Source organism: Macaca thibetana, chromosome 13, assembly GCF_024542745.1.
Source record: "Macaca thibetana thibetana isolate TM-01 chromosome 13, ASM2454274v1, whole genome shotgun sequence".
Taxonomy (NCBI): Eukaryota; Metazoa; Chordata; class Mammalia; order Primates; family Cercopithecidae; genus Macaca; species Macaca thibetana.
Genome location: NC_065590.1, coordinates 20060892 through 20076872, shown reverse-complemented (window position 1 = coordinate 20076872; position 15981 = coordinate 20060892).

Below are 15981 nucleotides of genomic sequence, written 5' to 3'. Positions count from 1 at the left end.
GAAGAGGGATGGGCAGGGAAAGTTGGTGTGTGAGCTGAGGGTGGAACCAGTGAGGCCAGAGTTCCAAATTGGAAAAAAAAAAAAATTAGCATTAGAGTGTGGGAAGGACTAGAAAGAAGGAATTAAGGAACTCTTTTGAAATTTCTTGTTTGTTTCAACTGCCTCCCATCCCAACCCCCTTGCTTTGTTTAGTTCATGGTTTAACCCACAGGAGGGATAAAAGCATTGATAAGAGAACACATTGGGTCATCTGAATATGAGAGTATGGACAAGCACATTCTATGTTGGTGGGGTATACAATGTGGGTTAGAAGCCCCCTGTAAAATACAAGCTCTTTGGCATGGTAATCTGTCTTCGTGAAATTTATCCTGAGGAATAACTGGACATGGGCACAAAGATGTGTGTATAGAATTTCGTGGTCGTTGCAGAGTTAATGCTGGAAAGAAAAAAGGAAGAACCCAAATATCTAGTGACAGAGGATTGATCAAATACAGTAATTCAAATGATGAACCGTGAGGCAGCCACTAAAAAGAAAAACGTAGACACATGGTTATGGACATGGAACCATGTCCAAAATATAGTGTTTGGTGAAAAAAAAGCAGGTAACTGAGAAGTTTGCATCATATGATCCTATTTTTGTATTTGTATTACAAAAAGACAGAGATGTATACACTAAATTGTTAGGTGTATTTGCCTCTAAGTGATGGGGTTTAGAATATTTTTTCTTTTATCCTATATCTCTATTTTCTTATATTTTCGGAAATAATCATGTATTACTTTGTAATCTAAAAACAAACAAACAAACAAACCAAAAAAACCACTAGGACTGTTTTCCTGGTCCGGAGGTTTAGCAGCAGTGATTCATCCTCTGGGACTCCAAAGATGACAGGGGTTGGAGGTGTGGGCTGTCTTCCCATGAGATTGATTTCAGTTTCCACTAAGCCTAGCTAGGCAGACTAATTAGAATTTATTTTCAAAAACAGAAGAATGTTTGAATTATTCATTTTCATAATCTGTTTTTCTAATAGGCTATTAATCTGGGTTATTGGTTTTATAGCTCAGATTCTGTTCATTTGTGGGATGGCTTAAACGCCTTATCATTTGATATTGTGGCAAGAGTGTGCATACTATAATTAGAGGGCCTAGCCCAGTGGACTAGTGTCACCTTGGTAGGCAATCAGAAGACCTCCTTAACCTCATTTTTTTTTTTTTTTTGAGAGTTTTGTTCTGTTGCCAGGCTGGAGTGCAGTAGTGCAATCTCAGTTCACTGCAACCTCCGCCTCCTGGGTTCAAGCGATTCCCCTGCCTCAGCCTCCTGGGTAGCTGGGACTACAAGCACACGCCACCACGCCCAGCTAATTTTTTTGTATTTTAGTAGAGATGGGGTTTCACCGTGTTGGCCAGGATGGTCTCGATCTCCTGACCTCGTGACCTGCCTGCCTCGGCCTCCCAAAGTGCTGGGATTACAGGCATGAGCCACTGTGCCTGGCCCCTCCTTTTTATCATCTATAAAATGGAATAGGATGCTTACCCTATGAAGCTATTGTAAGGATTAAATGAGTGAGTGATTGTAAAAGTGCTTCGAAATACACATTGCTTGTAATTAATTTAAAATCAAGAATTAGTTTTTGAATACATTCTAATGTACAGAGGGTAAAAATTGGAAAAAAAAAAAAACCCAAGAATTAGTTTTTGGAAAAAAGAAAATTAAAGTCTTTGAGCTTGATGAACGAGTTATTTTATTTAAGGTCCAAAGAGCTTTCTCTTTTTATTTCACTGTTATCAAAATATCATGCATACACAGTTTAAAAAATGAAGTAGCATTTCAGGGCTACATACAAAACTGGGACAACTTTGGGAGTAAAAGAGGCAATGGTAATTAAATTATGCCAGACTAGGGAGGAAAAACTGAGAATGTCCCTGACAAACCCTATTTATAAAAAAACACATTGGCCAGAAGAGGTGGCTCACCTGTAATTGTAGCATTTTGGGAAGCCAAGGAAGGAGGATCACTTCAGCCCAGGAGTTCTAGACCATCCCGGGCAGCATAGTGAGACCCTGTCTCTACAAAAAAAATACAATAAATAAATAAACAAATAAACCAGGCATGGTGGTCACCCTCCTGTAGTTCCAGCTACTCAGGAGGCTGAGGCAGAAGGATTGCTTGAGCCCAGGAGTTTGAGGCTGCCGCAGTGAGATGTGATCCCACTACGGCACTGTAGCCTGGGTGAGAGAGTGAGATCCTGTCTCAACAAAACAAAACAAAACAAAAAAGACCACATCCACTGCTTTTCCCTACCATCTCTGCTTCCCATTCCTCAGAGACACTGCTTTCAATTATTTTAGCAATTTTTTCATGTTTACCTCTATATTTTCAAAGAATAGGTTTTTACTGCTTTTCTTGATTTTTCCATTTTATACATTATCTATTGATTTCTTACTATGGACGATGAGGAATTCTGCCTTTTATGCCCTCTATTCACACACCATTTCCCTCCGCTCATTCCCAACATGATTATATTATATATTCATCTTTATATTAATATGCCCATATAAATCTTGTTCATAGCTGAACCATATAAGAAACCTTTCTTGTACAATTGTTCATTGCCCCTGGAGTTAATAATTAACTCAAATTTTGGTTTGTTCTATTTTCTATGGCCCCAGCCACTTATTCATCCCCAAACTCTCTGAACTCTAAGATTACTCAAACAGCTAACCCAAATCAACAGAATATACATTCTTCTCAGCACCACATTGCGCTTATTCCAAAACTGACCACATAGTTGGAAGTAAAGAACTCCTCAGCAAATGTAAAAGAACAGAAATTATAACAAACTGTCTCTCAGACCACAGTGCAATCAAACTAGAAGTCAGGACTAAAAAATTCAGTCAAAACCGTTCAACTACATGGAAACTGAACAACCTGCTCCTGAATGACTACTGGGTACATAACGAAATGAAGGCAGAAATAAAGATGTTCTTTGAAACCAATGAGAACAAAGATACAACATTACCAGAATCTCTGGGACACAATTTAAAGCAGTGTGTAGAGCGAAATTTATAGCACTAAATACCCACAAGAGAAAGCAGGAAAGATTTAAAATTGACACCCTAACAGCGCAATTAAAAGAACTAGAGAAGCAAGAGCAAACACATTGAAAAGCTAGCAGAAGGCAAGAAATAACTAAGATCAGAGCAGAACTGAAGGAGGTACAGAGACACAAAAAACCCCCAAAAAATCAATGAATCCAGGAGCTGGTTTTTTTGAAAAGATCAACAAAATTGATAGACAGCTAGCAAGACTAATAAAGAAGAAAAGACAGAAGAATCAAATAGATGAAATAATCTATTAGTTTCATATTTTATTGGAAATAAACCTTCTGTCCTCAGTCCTCCCACTCCAGGTCAGCCTGGCTCCTATCCAGACCCACCCACAGCTGTTGTCTCAGGACTTCCCCCCTCTTCTCTTCTGTGCTGGATTCTGTTTTCTTGATCCCATGGTTGCACTTTAGTTCTTTCATTTTCTTGTTTGCATGAACACATCCACTTCTACAGTGGCTTAGTAAGAAAGTGGTCATGGAGATAAACTTTGGAGGCCTTACATATCTAAAAATTCCTTTATTTTACCCCCATTAGTTGTATGGGGCTTTTTTTTTTTCAAACTTAGAGAAGACTTGACTTGCAAGAATATTACAAAAAGTGTTTTTACCAATTCGCCAATTGTTAACCTTTTGCCATATTTGTTGAATCACATCTTTTCTCTAAATCATAAGTGCATACTTTTTTTGTGTGTGAACCATTTGAGGATTAGTTGCAGTTATCCTTACGCTGGATGATAGTTTGGCCAAATATAGAATTCTAAACTGGACATCATTTTCCCTCAGAATTTTGAAAGCATTGATCTATTAGCCTTTGGCTTCTGTTGTTGCTGTTGGAAGGCTAGCATCATTCTGACTCCTGCCCTTTAAAAGTGACTTGTTTGTTCTGTCTCTATGCTTTTTGAACTTCCTTTCATCTTTGGTGTTCTGAACTTTTATGATGTACCTTAATCCAAGTTTCCTTCCCTTAATTGTGTTGAGTACTTTTCAATATGGCAACTCATGACGTTCAGTTGTGGGAATTTCTTTGATAATTTCCTCTGTCCATTTTCTTACTTTTCTGGAACTCCTATTAGCAAGATGTTGGAACTCCTAAATTGATCCTATAATTATATTCTCTTTTTTCTCCAGTTTTTCTTTCTTTGCCATTCATTTCATTTTCTAAGAGATGTCTTCACCTTTATCTTCTGCCCCTTCTATTAAATTCTTTTTTTTTTTAGTCATGGGGTTTTGCTCTGCCGTCCAGGCTTCAGTGCAGTGGTGCAATCATAGCTCACCGTAGCCTTGAACTCATGGGTTCAAGTGATCCTCCTGGCTCATCCTCCCAAGTTGCTGGGACCACAGGCATGCACCATCATGACCAGTCAATTTTAAAATTTTTCTCTTGTTGAGATGGAGTCTTTCTATGCTGCCTAGGCTGGTCTTGAACCCTTGGCCACAAGGGATCCCACCATCTCAGCCTTCCAAATTACTGGCATCACAAGCGTGAGCCACCATGACTGCCTAACTTTCTAATTTTGTCTATACTCCTTTTTCATTTTCAAAAGCTCTTTCTTGTTACTGGGATGTGCCTTTTCTGTGGCATCCTATTCTTTTTATGTATGCGATATGTTTATTCTCCTATCCTTCTGAAGATATTAAGTATAGTGGTCCCCCCTGAGGTTTCTTTTGCCCTTTGCATTGCCTCTGGATTAATTTTCTATTTGTTTACTTTCGACTTTGCCTTTCACATTACAGGCTCCCTTTAATTGCTTGGTAATTCTTGGGTCTTTATTCACAGGTCCATAAACATGAGGCAGTGAAAAGCTCATTAGAAATTCTCTGACAATGAATGGAGCTCACTGTAGGTAAAAGAGAAGAGCCCTGCTCATTTCACTGGGAGGATCTATCTATAAGTCCTTTCTGCACGCTGTTCTCTTTCTTAAGTGAGGAATCTTGCCTAGAGAGTTCAAGTATGGCTGCCAGCATTTTGGGACTGAGTGGGAAAAGGAGCTGGGGTTATCAAGTATTAGCCATTAGGCTTGTGCCTAATCCCATGGTTTTCAGTAGGGTGTCTCATCTCCTCTCCCTTGCTTAGCTCTGAGCTAGGAGAGCCAATCTGTTCACTTCAGAGGATAAACCCCCACCTTCCCCTGAGGTAGGAGAGGGGCAAGGGCCTGGCTGCACAGGGCCCAACTGCACTTTAAGAGACTTTGAGCAAATTCTCAGTTTTGGGCCTCACCCTCCACCCTGGGCTTCTAAAGTGCTGTGCTTCCAATTTCTGACTTTTCCTGGGTTCTGTGGCACTAACTGGTTAGTGTGGCAGAGGTCACGCGATGGGTCCAACATGTCATTGTGTCTTCCGATAAGTCTAAACAGACCAGAGTTTATGGCTTTTCTTGCAGTTAGGTTGGATAAGTGACTGAATTGTAATTAGTGGGAGTGATGTCTACCCCTTTCAGACCTGGCCCTAAAAAACAGCCTCTAGTCCTTTCCAGACTGTAGGGAGTGGGGTGGGCCCAGAGCACAGCCCTGAGACCTTTGCTGTATAGCAGGCCCTTTAAACTAGGGATGAAAGAGTTGGGCCCCGAGGCCCCTGGGATTTGTTCTTATCTTTAGCTGAGATATACATATTTCTCCCTCACACACATGCACACATACAATTTGCTATAGAGCTCTCTGCATCCAAGACACAGTCAATTCCAGAGTACCAGGGGAGCAAGTCCTGGGCTTCCAGGAACTTGAGAATTGGGAGCATAGGAAAAATAATCCTTCACTAGTTTGCTTTCTGTTGTGGCAGGGAGAGTGGCAGACAGAGGCAAAGGAAAAGACCCTATTATCTTCACTTCGCTCTCTAACTGCATTATGAAGAATACATTTTGGTTAAAAAAAAAGTGTAAAAATGGCTAGAAATGGTGAAAAGAAAAAAAAGGCTAGAAATCTGCATCCTACTTAGATAGATGGGATGGGTCGGTTTGTTATCTTAGATCTAGCTGATAAACACAGCTAGGCACAGATTTTAGGCAGGTAAGCAAGTGACTTTAAGTCTGTCTCCAGCATATAGACATATTTGATATTTCATTTGGGGACATAAATGTTAATTTCATTAGTGACTAATAATAAACAGTATGATACGTGTTTCCCTTGACTTAGAAAAGTTCGCCCTTCAGCAGTTCGCCCTGGGGGCTCTTTGACAGTTCCACAACTGTTACAAGGTGAAGCCAGGAGGTGCACACACATCCTGCCACCTACACTCCCCCTGGATTCTTCCCTCTCAGCCCAAGCTCCTCTTTCCTTTTCTAGTCTTTTCCTCCCACATTTCCCACACTTACACAAGCCCACTTCTGGGGAATTCCCTAAACAGTTAAACAAAGATCATTGAAAATTCATATAATCGATTTCTGTATTCCCAGACTGATTTACATTTTGAAAGCTTATCACTGGGCAGTATATAATTGTATCATTTGTAGTTGATTTGAATATGGCATTTATGGTCAATAAAAAAGGAGGGTTAAGATTAAGCTGTCAGCACTCAGCTACCTACTATATCAGTGCTGTGAGAAAATCCAACTTGCCCCAGAATGCCTTCTCCAGGCACAGCCCCTGCTGTGATTGTGAGCCTCTTTCCTGTTCTTCCTGTGTGGAGATGACCCTGTTGACTGACTCCCCACAGCATTGGTCCCAAGCTGCTTTTTCCAATGCATTAAGGCCAATATCTGCAGGAATGAGCAATGCCAAGTGCTTTATCCAGAGCTCTATCTGGCACTTGAGCTGGTGTCTTCAAAAGCAGGACTGCCTTTTCTCCACAGAGATACCTGCAGAAACTGGCTTTCAATAAAGCTGAAAGGAATGCACCCTGGAGCAGCTCGCTTTGTACATTGCCATCCTGATAATAAACAGCTCTTCTACTCTGGCCAGCCAGCCTGCCAGTCAACTTTTTGTGTGATTTCCTTGAAGATGAGGTTGCCAAAATGAGGAATACACAGCGTCAAAACAGAAAGTTATAGGACTGCAGTTACGGGAGGTGATGGTTAGTCACACAGTTTAATAATCTCAAATTCCTGATTTCTCATTTCCCTTTTTCCCCACCACCTTTTCCCATGCACAGTCAAGAAATTATATCAGTGCTGAGCATGGTGGCTCACGCCTAGAATCCCAGCACTTTGGGAGGTTGAGGTGGGTGGATCACTTGAGGTCAGGAGTTTGAGACCAGCCTGGCCAACATGGTGAAACCCTGTCTCTACCAAAAATACAAAAATTAGCCAGGCATGCTAGTGCATGCCAGTAGTAATCCCTGTTATTCGGGAGGCTGGGGCACAAGAATCGCTTGAACCCGGGAGGCAGAGTTTGCAGTGACTCAAGATCGTGCCACTGCACTCTAGCCTGGGCGACAGAACAAAACTCTGTCTCAAATAAATAAATAAATAAATAAATAAATAAAATAAAAGAAGAAATTATATCAGTGGTTGGCAGCTTCCTCTGCCGGAAACAGTCACCACTGCTATCTTCTCCCAACACCAGTAACAGCAGTAGGACTCCCTGAATAAACACTTTGAAGGCAAAGATAAAGAAGGGTGGAATAAACAAACAAGAAGTCACTGTTCCTCGTGGAGTAAACCATTCCTTTCTCTGATTGCCTGAAGCTAACCACGGGACAGCAGGACTGGCTACATAATTTCCTAGCCTAGTATAAAATGACAATGCAGGCCCTTGTTCAAAAGGCTAGGAAGAAAAAAAGTGCCATTAAAAGTGCTAAAATACAAAGCTTTTCCTCTCTTTCACCATCTCTCTCGACCTGTCGGTCATGGTATGCTTTTAAAATTTGCTCTTTAATATAGCTTGCCTTTGGGCAGGGGATACTCCCAGGGTAAGTGTGAGTCCTCACTGGCTCAGGGGCCACCCTCTCTCCAACCACAGGCCAATGCTTGGTGCTGGGCCAACCTGCAGCAGATGGTTGACCCTGAAGGGATTGAAACCTCAGTGCCAGGACAAGCTCAGTGCCTGGATTGGGGGTGGGGCAGAGGCGAGTTGCCCCCTAACGGTTGTGGTGCTGCCAGACCCTGCTGCAAAGAGACCCTGGATGCCCAGCCTCAAGTCTTCCCGGGTGCAACCCAGGTCCCTATTGAAATCAGAAGATGACAGCAGAATATTACCCCCCAACCCCCACGTCTGCCAGACACAACCCAGTTGCCATCCCAGGTAAAGGCAGGCAGGGGCCATAGTGGGGAGAGCAGATGTGGAGAGGGGATGGCTGGGCAGAGTCCCAGGAACCAGGCAATGGAGAACAGGCTCCCAAGGACCTGTTCTCAGGGAGGTGGAGAGCTGGCAGCAGGCAGAACCACATGTAAGCTAATGGCACGTGCTCCAATGTCCATTGGACTTCACTTGCAAAACACAAATTCAAAGATTAAATTATTAAGAATATCAAGACAGCAACTGCAGAGCATTAAACTCCAAGCATGCAGGACTTTTCTGAACCTGGGGCCATGTGCAGCTGCACTGTTCGCATACCCATGAAGTCCGTCCTCTGCAACCAAATTACTGAAATCGGTGAAGGTCCAGAAAATGTGTGTTTAAAAACACGTGTGTAGCATTTCTCATACAATGCCTTGTACATAGTCTTATTTCTATACTACCCTCTTTCCTTGCTGGATGCCATCTGCATAGCCTAGCTCCTGTGCTTTCAGGCTAATCTCTAGCATGTTAGAGCCCCCCTCTCTAACCCTTATCTGTAAAACAGAAACAATAACAATAATCTCATAAAAGTGTTGTGAGAACCAAATGAGGTAAAACTTAGAAGCCATTTAGCCCAGAGTCTGACGCATGTTTGTTTGTTTGTTTTGTTTTTGAGATGGAGTCTCACTCTGTCACCCGGACTGGAGTGCATTGGTGTGATCTCCACTCACTGCAACCTCTGCCTCTCAAGTTCAAGCTATTCTCCTGCCTCAGCCTCCTTGTAGCTGGGACTACAGACGCATGCCACCATGCCCGGCTAATTTTTGTATTTTTAGTAGAGATGGGGGTTTCACCATGTTGGTCAGGCTGGTCTCGAACTCCTGACCTCGTGATTCGCCCGCCTCAGCCTCCCAAAGTGCTGGGATTACAGGCATGAGCCACCGTGCCCGGCCAAGGCACATGTTTTATGCATGCGAACACACACACACACACACACACACACACACGTGCCCATATACACTGATAGGAATGCATCTCTGTTATGACGCATACGGAGAGTACCAGAGTAAACAGAAGACACTTAATATGTCTATCTTTAGACAAAAGAACACAAGGTGAACATGTTTTAAGTGTCAATCTGGCTAATGTATATTTTAAATGAAATGTAGTGCAAATATGTCTATTAAATTAAAGAGAGACTAGAAAAGGCTTTTTCAAAAATTCAAGTCATAAGGTAGAGTAATTCTGAAAGTAAACTCAATTTAGCTAAACACAAGGCAAAAATAAAGTCTTAAAAAGCCCGATAAAGATAATTTCAGTATGAAAAGTAGGTCTTCTAAGGAAAGAGGAAGGAAGTTGGAATTGGTTAGCGTGGAGGAGAGAAAAAGAAAGAGAACATCAAGATAGCGAAATTGCTCTCAATTAAAAGGGGAAGATTAAGGTGTATTTTTTTTTGTGGACTGGGGCAGTGGTTCACTCCTGTAATCCCAGCATTTTGGGAGGCTGAGGAGGATTACTTGAGCCCAGGAGTTTGAAATCTGTGTAGCCAACATGGTGAAACCTTGTCTCTACTGACAACACAAAAATTAGATGGGTGTGGTGGCACACACCTGTAGTTCCAGCTACTAGGGAGGCTGAGACATGAGAATCACTTGAACCAGGGAGGTGTAGGTTGCAGTGAGCCGAGAATGTGCCACTGCACTCCAGCCTAGGCAACACAGCAAGGCTCTGTCTTAAAAAAATAATAAATAGTAGATTCTGAAATAGCTTTCCTTGCATGTCTAAAATAAAAGTATTGTATGTAAAAAAATAAAATAAAATAAAGGGTACATTTTGTTACAAAAGTAATTCATATTTATTATAGAAATATTCAAAAATACACATAAGCAAAAAGAAGAAAATGTAAAATATGCATAATCCCACCACTCTCATATAGCAAACAAGTTCATATTAACTGATTATCCTACTGTAAATGTACTCTCCTGACTCACCTGGAGTTAGGTGTGGACATGTGGACTTTCACTGGCCAATGAAACATGAGAAGTGACATTTTTCACTTCTGGGCTGAAGTTAAAAAAAACTTTATTTCTAAATGTGCACTTTATTGTACATCAATTATATCTCAATAAAGATAGACATATGTGTATATATATATATACACACACACACACACTAAAATTTACACATAAATTTTATATTCAGATACATAAGCTTTATATATATATATATAAGCTTTATGGTAAACTGCATGTTTAAAGTCTACAATTTTCTTTTATTTTGAGATGGAGTTTCGCTCTTGTCACCCAGACTGGAGTGCAGTGGCACGATCTCTGCTCACTGCAACCTCTGCCTCCCAGGTTCAAGCGATTCTCCTGTCTCAGCCTTCCAAGTAGCTGAGATTACAGGTAGCCTGCTACCACACCAGGCTAATTTTTTGTATTTTTGGTAGAGATGGGGTTTCACCATGTTGGCTAGGCTGGTCTCTAACTCCTGACCTCAGGTGATCCACCCACTTCAGCCTCCCAAAGTGCTGGGATTACAGGTGTGAGCCACTGTGCTCAGCCCAAGTCTACAATTTTTACATGTGTATACACCCATGAAATCCTCACTGCAATTGAGACAGTGAACATAGCTATCACCCCCAAAAGTTTTCTCATAAGCCATTGTAATCCCTCCCTCCCACACCATCTCTTCTCCCACCTCTAAGCAGACACTGATCTGCTTTATGTCACTATGGACTGTTTGCATTTTCTAGTTTTATATAAATTTAATCATACAGTATGTACTCTTTTTTTTTAAGCAGGCTTCTTTCACTCAGCATGATAATTTTAAGATTCCTCCATATGTTGTATATAGCAATCATTATTTTTATGGCTGAGTAGTATTCCATTTTACAGATATGCCATAGTTTATCCATTCACCTCTTGATGGACGGTGGAGCTGTTTCCAGCTTTTCGGCTATTACAAATAAAGTTTTTATGAATATTTACATAAAAGTATTTATATGGTTATATGTATTAATTTCTTCCAGTAAATATCCAGGAGTGGAATGAGTGGATCATGCTGTCATTACATGTTCAACTTCTTAAGAAACTGCCTGATTGTTTTCCAAAGTGGTTCTAACGTTTACATTGTAACAAAAGTTCACAAGAGTGCAGTTCTCCAGATCTTCATAATGCTTGGTATGTCAATCTTTTAAATTTTAGCCTTTCTAATAAGTGTGTAGTGTTATCTCATTGTGGATTTAATTTGCATTTTCCTAATGGCTAATAATGTTGAACACTTTAGTATGTTTTCTTCTAGAAATTGCATAGATTTATGTTTTTAAATTAGGTCTATGATCCACTTTGAGTTAATCTTTGCATGTAGTATGAGCTTGGTTCTAAGTTCACTTTTTCCCATGTGCTTATGCAATTGCTCCAGCACCATTTGTTGAGAAGGCTATCCTTTCTCTAATTCATTACCTTTGCACCTCAGTCAAAAATCAGTTGTCAATATATGTGTGGATTTATTTATGTACTTTTCATTCTGTTCTGTTGAGCTATTTTTAAACTTTATATCAATTTCATACCGTATTCATTAATGCTGCATTATAATAATTCTTGAAATCAGGTTGTGGTATCCCAACCTTGTCTTTTTCAGAATTGTTTGGCTATTCTAGGTTCTTTGTATTTCCATAAAAATTTCAGATCCAGCTTGTCATTTCTGAAAAAAAAAATCCTTCTGGGACTTTGAGTAGGATTGTATAGGATCAATTTGAGAGCAACTGATATCTTTACAACATTGAGTCTTCTGATCTATGAGCAAGGCATATCTCTCCATTTGTTTAGGTCTTCTTTAATTTCTTTCAGCCATATTTTGAAGTTTTAGTGTATAGGTATTTTGTTAATTTTGTGAAGTTGAACTCTAAGTATTTCATTTTTTAATTTTTGTAAGTGATATTTGTAAACATTTCAATTTCCAATTATTTGTTGCTAGTATAGAAAAATATAATTGATTTTTGTATTTTGTTCTATTCTAAAATCATACTAGTCTCAATTACTAGTTCTAATAGATTTCTTTTTAGATTCTATCATATTTCCTACACGGACAATCATGTCACTTGCAAATAAAAAGAGTTTTATTTCTTCCTTTTCAATCTTGATGCCTTTTATTTCTTTTTGTTGCCCAATCACACTGGCTAAAACCACTGGTACAATGTCGAATTTAAGTGCTAATAGCAGACATTCCTGACTTGTTCCTGGTGATAGGGGGAAAGTATTTAGGCTTTCATCATTAAGTATGATGGTTGCTATAGGTTTCTTAGCTGCCTGTTTTCAGGTTGAAGAAGTTTCCTTTTAATTTGAGTTTTCTGAGAGTGTTTATCAGGAATGAATGTTTAACTTTGTTAAATGTTTTCTCAACATCTATTGAGATAATCATATAATATTTTTAGTTTGTTAATATGTTGAATTATATTGATTAACTTTCTTTTATTTATTTATTTTTATGAGACAGAGTCTCGCTCTGTCACCCAGGCTGGAGTGCAGTGGCACGATCTCTGCTCACTGCAAGCTCCATCGCCTCCTGGGTTCACGCCATTCTCCTGCCTCAGCCTCCCGAGAGGCTGGGACTACAGGCGCTTGCCACCATGCCCGGCTAATGTTTTTGTATTTTTGGCAGAGACCGAGTTTCACCGTATTAGCTAGGATGGTCTCGATCTCCTGACCTTATGATCTGCCCACCTCGGCCTCCCAAAGTGCTGGGATTACAGGCGTGAGCCACCATGCGCGGCCTATATTGATTAACTTTCAAATGTTAAACCCTGCATTCCAATGATAAATCTCACTTGGCCATATGATATATTGTCCTTTTAATCATTGTTGAATTCAATTTGCTACCATTTTGTATATGGCTCATTTATGAGAGATATTGGTCTATAGTATTCTTTTCCTGTAATGTTTTTGTCTGATTTTGTTTTAAGGGTAATCCTGGCCTTGGAGAAAGAATTGGGAGCTATTCTCCTATTTTAAATATTTTTGAAAAACTTTGTGTAGAATTGCTATTACTTGTTTTCCTTAAGTGTTTGGTAGAATTCACCCACGAAGTCATCTGGGCCTGGAGTTTTCTTTGTGACAGGTTTTTGAACTATGTCATTTTCTCTGATAAGCACAGGGCTATTTAGACTATTTATTTCTTTTTGAGTGAGTTCTGGTAATTTGTGACATTCAAGGAAATTATTAATTTCATCTAAATTGTCATATTTATTGGCTTAAATTGTTCATAATATTCCCTTATTATTCTTATAATATCTGTAGCATCTGAAATGATGTCACCTGTCTTATTCCTCTCATTGTCATTTGCTTATTCATCTTCCACTAATATGTCTAGCAACATTTTAAAATAAATTTTATTGATTTTCTCAAAGAACCGTCTTTCGATTTCATTGATTTTATCTATTGTTTTTCTATTTTCTTTTTTTGAGATGGAGTTTCACTCATCACGCAGGCGAGAGTGCAATGGCATAATCTCGGCTCACTGCAACCTTCACCTTTAGGTTCAAGCAATTCTCCTTCCTCAGCCTCCCGAGTAGCTGGGATTACAGGTGCCTGCCACCACGCCTGGCTAACTTTTGTATTTTTAGTAGAGACAGTTTCACCATGTTGGCCAGGCTGGTCTTGAACTCCTCACCTCAGGTGATCTGCCTGCTTCGACCTCCCAAAGTGCTGGGATTACAGACGTGAGCCACCGCACCTGGCCTGTTTTTCTGTTTTCTATTTCATTCATTTTGCCTTGATCTTAATTTTTGTTTCCTTCTGCTTAGTTTTATTTAATTGTCTCTGCTTTTTCCAGTGCCTTAAAAGTGGAAGCTGAGGTTATTGATTTGAAAACTTTCTTTTACTATAAGTGTTTGGTGCTATAAATTTCCCGCTAAAACTGCCTTAACAACATCTCAAAAGTTCTGACTTGTTATGTTTTTCTTTTAAAAAATTTTTCAGCTGAATTTAAAATTTGGTTTTTATTTTTATCTATTCAAAATAATTTTAATCACTATTTAATTAATTCTACCTATATGTTATTTAGAAGTACATCATTTAGTATCCAAATATTTGGGAATTTATCTAAAAATTTATGTTATTAATATCTAATTTAACTCCATTATTGTCAAAGAACATACTTTGCATGGCTTGAATCTTTTTGAATTTATTGAGACTTGTTTTATGACCAGAATATGATCTATTTTGGTGAATGTTCCATACACACTTGAGAACAATATGTATTTGACTGTTATTGGTGTTTGGTAAGTGACAATCAAGTCAAGTTGGTTAATATTACTTACATCTGCTTTATCCTTGCTGAATTTCTGCAAATAGTATTGAAATCTCCAATTCAACTTGTGGATTTGTCTACTTGACACTATCGATTTTTGTTTCATGTGTTTTGAAGCTCTGTCACTAAGTGCGTCATTTTGATTATCATTATGAAATGAACCATTGTCCACAGTGATATTCTTTGTTCTGAGATCTACTTAGTCTGAAACTAGTTCAGGTATTCTAGCTTTCTCATGGTGCATGGTTTTCTCTTCTTTTACTTTGAACTTAGATCACTTGGTTAAGGTGGTGCCTGTCAGGTTTTTTAAATGAAAAGTTGTTATTGTTCTCTTTGTAATTAGTAAGTATCTGTGGAGAGATACTTAAAAACTATCCTGTTTCTTTCTTTCTTTCTTTTTTTTTTTTGGTGAGACAGAGTCTTGCTTTGTCACACAGGCTACAGTGCAGTGACAAGATCTTTGCAACCCCTGCCTCCCTGGTTCAAATGATTCCCTTGCCTCAGCCTCTTGAGTAGCTGGGATTACAAGTGTGCACCATCAGGTTTGGCTAATTTTTCTTTTTTTGTATTTTTAGTAGAGATAGGGTTTCGCCATGTTGGGCAGGCTGATCTCAAATTCCTGGCCTCAAGTGATCCATCCACCTGGGCCTCCCAAAGTGCTGGGATTACATGTGTGAGCCACCTGCCATCCCCTCCCCCACTTTTTTTTTTTTTTTTAGAAGACCAGATCTCACTATGTTGTCTAGGCTGGACTCAAATGCCTAGCCTGAAGTGATCCTCCCACCTCAGCTTCCTGAGTAGCTGGGACTACAGCTGCCTGCCACCACACCCTCATTATACTTTGTCCATGAGTTTTAGCATTCTTTGCTAAAATGATGCTTGTCTGCAACAGTTATTATTGTGGTATTTGCCAAATGGTGATTTTCTGCCTTCATCTTTCTATCTACATTTGTTAATTGGAATTCCCCTTCAAGGAAGAGCTGTATATTCTCCTCCAATTATTTACTTATTCAATTTTTATATTAGTATGTACTCAAGGGTATTTATTTTATTCTATGATTTACAATCCATTACTAATTTTTATTGGTCACATTGTCCCATATTTGGTCACTGGGAGCACCTTCACATTGGCTCATCTAAGTTTTTCAGTATTCTCAATATAGTACTTTCTTACTTTCTTTTTCCAGAAGATGTTCTAGGCTTTTGTAACTTTTTGCCCTCACTTTGGAATAAGACATTTCTCTGAGAAGCCCTGGTTTCCTTTAATGGAGAATGGAATTTTGAAACCAAGATTTCAGTTCTAGGTGTGCTCATTGCTTCTAGGGTGTCATTGCTTCTAGATTCAACAGAGAGAACTAAGAAATATATGTATGTTTGCACATCCATATGCACACATCTACATTTATTTCTATACTCA